Here is a 3,718-nt window from a genome sequence, read left to right as displayed (position 1 = left end):
TCACCCCCCCCCCCCCCCAAAATCAACAATTTTACTTAAGAATATTTTATTAAACTATATTTTATTAAATCAAATGAAATCCAAATTTCTATGAAATCCTTTTTTTAAAAAGCTAAAGTAAAGTGCAACAGAGTGCAAGCAGCAAGTGTCCATCTCATAATCCAAATCACTGAAATCAAAGTTCAGAATTATAGTGTAAGAATGACAACATATCCACGTGTTCAAAAAAAACTGAATTTGGAAATAAAACGGATTTCATTTTCATAGGGCCCTATAATTATAATTTCTTTTTTTGTGGTAATAAAAATAGATGTAAGTGAACAATAGCCTTTAAAATTACTTACAATACATATATAATAGCAATGAGGCAATAACAATCAGTTCAAATTAAGTATCAAAAGCTAGAAATCATATGGTTTTATTGAACAAAACTGTTAAAATTAGGGATGTAACGATTAACTGTGAGCCGGTTGACGACGAGCATGCAGATGAGCTTCCCTGAGACGGTTTCTGACAGTTTGTGCAGAAATTCTTTGGTTATGCAAACCGATTGTTGCAGCAGCTGTCCGGATGGCTGGTCTCAGACAATCTTGGCGGTGAAGATGCTGGATGTGGAGTTCCTGGGCTGGTGTGGTTACACGTGGTCTGCAGTTGTGTGTTCTGCCAAATTCTCTGAAACGCCTTTGGAGACAGCTTATGGTAGAGAAATTAACATTCAATTCACGGGCAACAGCTCTGGTGGACATTCCTGCAGTCAGCATGCTAATTGCACGCTCCCTCAAAACTTGCGACATCTGTGGCATTGTGCTGTGTGATACAACTGCACATTTTAGAGTGGCCTTTTATTGTGGCCAGCCTAAGGCACACCTGTGCAATAATCATGCTGTCTAATCAGCATCTTGATATGCCAAACCTGTGAGGTGGATGGATTATCTCGGCAAAGGAGAAGTGCTCACTAACACAGATTTAGACAGATTTGTGAACAATATTTGAGAGAAATAGGCCTTTTGTGTACATAGAAAAAGTCTTAGATCTTTGAGTTCAGCTCATGAAAAATGGGGGCAAAAACAAGTGTGTTGCGTTTGTAATTTTGTTCAATGTATATCATGCAGCCTTGGGAAACAGTCTAATAATGCGTTTTATGGATTCTCATCCGTGAAATGCGCCACTTCCGGTATTTTGCCGGTTAGTCGATGCGAGCAAAATTAAGTTGGGGATTTAAAAAAATCGAATAGTCGAATAAAATCTACGAATCGCGACAGCCCTACATAGAACTACCTACTTATGTAAGACAAATGTTTTGTTGCTGGTAAAAACAACAACAAAGAGTGAATACAAAATACACATATACTTTGAGGCAAGATTTGTCCAACTAGGTCAAGGCTAGATAAACATTTTCTTAGGATTATCCAACATTTGGGAAACCAGTCTGTGCCAGAGTTATTATAGTTTGGTCTATAAACACATCCAGCATCTGCAGCTTTGTGACTGTTAGTCCTGTCAGCTTATACATTAGATAGATAGATAGATAGATAGATAGATAGATAGATAGATAAAGTTTTGCATGTCCATGAGTCAATATATAAACTCATCTTGACTTCATGAGAATCAATCCGTTTTCCTACTGGGATGAATTTAATGCATTTTATTTTAGACAAAATTAGCGGTAACACTTCGAGCTACTCAAAATGGAGTAAAAGATATGTTTTGAGTTAATGTATTTCTGATTAAATGTTTATCAAAAACATAAGCCCTAGAGAATGACATCATATCCTGTTGCTTATATTCAATGTGATCAATCCTTACGTCTTCAGTAGATGTGTTAAGTAATGGAAAGCATGAAAAATCCCGTTATAATAGAATTACATAAAGTCAATGGCAACAGCACACAAACATAGCCTCCTCATATATGCTCTAGTGCTCCACAAACCATGTTGTAGGATGATGTAGCCCCGCCCCTTTAAGAGAGAACAGTGTGGGGGGAGCCAGCGTGTGCAGATCCATGTTTTACTTGCATAACCATAGTGACGGGGCATTACATAACCGGCCGGCAGCCTATGAGCTCACACCAGACTGAACGGAAGACATCTGACGGGAGAGGTCAACGGGTGTACAGTGCGCAGAGACCTACATATGTCCTGGTATAAATTTCCTTCAACAGAAATCATGAATATGACCGTGGTGAACTACAGAAGAGATATGGAAAAACTGCTGACGGATTATGCTGCACACTTTAGGGAGGAGTTGCACAGAAAGAAAAGAGAGACAGAGAGAGTAAAAGAGAAAGTAGCACCTTCTTTAACATTATATGCAATTTAAATGCCATAGAATTTACCTTAAATCAAATGTTGAAATGTAATATATGTATGTATACATATATACACATATAACACTACCAGTTTGGGGTTAATAGGATTTTACTTTTATGTTTTTGAAAGAAGTCTCTTGTGCTCACCAAGGCTGCATTTATTTGATCAAAAATATATTGGATGGAGATTTACTACTAATCACAGAACCGGCTTTACTGACGAGATGCGCATGACAATTGCATGCAATTTATCGTGCAGCCCTACATAAGGGTCAATTTTTTTAAATTGAGATGAATATATACATCATCTGAAAGCTGGATAAATAAGCTTTCCATCGATGTATGGTTTGTTAGGATAGGACAATATTTAACCAAGATACAACTATTTGAAAACCTGGAATCTGAGGGTTAAAAAAAAAACTAAATATTGAGAAAATCACCTTTAAAGTTGTCCAAATGAAGTTCTTAGCAATGCATATTACTAGGGATGCACCGATACTGAGCTCCTGTACTCGTTAAAATGCCCCGATACCAAACGCCGATACCACAGAGCATGTGATAAGCACCATATTCAGACAAAGAAACACCGACAACAGAACAACAGACAGCAGAATACAGCAAAGCGCGTGATTACAGTACTAAGCCGCTGCAATGGAGCAGCTCTAATGCTATTAAAATAAAGATATGAAATTAAAATCAAGATAATAAATGAACAGTGAAAGTAACAAAAACTTGTAAAATACATTTTAATGCGCATAATTAAGTGTGAAAATAACCGAAGGATATAGTGTCAAACCAACAATTATTCAGAGACCAGATATAATTTTTTATATTTTTTTACTAGCGGGTGCAGGACATTATAGTTCATTTATGTAAGTGAGGATAGCAAAATAAATTAAACTGTGACAAATCTTACCCAAAAATTCTTCATACAGTGGACTACCAGTAAAATTTATACAAATTTGGGACCAAACATTATTCAGACCGAGTCTGGGAAAAACACTGAAGTTGAAATGAAAATATTGGTATCGGTACTCGGTATCGGCAAGTACCAAAAATAAAAGTATCGGTATCAGGCGAGTACTGGAAAAAGTGGTATCGGTGCATCCCTACATATTACTAATCAAAAATTAAGTTGATATATTTATGATAGGAAATTTACAAAATATCTTCATGTAACATGATCTTTACTTAATATACTATTGATTTTTGGCATACAAGTAAAATTGATTATTTTGACCCATACAATGTATTGTTGGCTTTTGCTATAAATATACCTGTGCTACTTATGACTGGTTTTGTGCTCCAGGGTCATATATCATTATAGCTAGGCCTCTCGCAATAATCAATATATCGACTTATCGTGCAATATATGTACATGACCTCAATAATTTTTGGTGACGCAATATA

The 3,718-nt window shown here is 36.3% G+C and overlaps 1 protein-coding gene across 1 annotated transcript in view; it reads right to left on the bottom strand.

Moving 5' to 3' along the window:
* vamp3 (vesicle-associated membrane protein 3 (cellubrevin)) overlaps window positions 1-3,718 on the bottom strand; it is a 15,228-nt gene that overhangs the window by 2,374 nt on the left and 9,136 nt on the right. The window lies entirely within an intron of this gene.

The sequence above is a fragment of the Sinocyclocheilus anshuiensis genome, unplaced genomic scaffold (assembly GCF_001515605.1).
Source record: "Sinocyclocheilus anshuiensis isolate Anshui unplaced genomic scaffold, SAMN03320099.WGS_v1.1 scaffold623, whole genome shotgun sequence".
Classification (NCBI taxonomy): domain Eukaryota; kingdom Metazoa; phylum Chordata; class Actinopteri; order Cypriniformes; family Cyprinidae; genus Sinocyclocheilus; species Sinocyclocheilus anshuiensis.
Note: the sequence above shows the minus strand (reverse complement) of the source record. Positions and strands in the feature narration are given on the sequence as shown.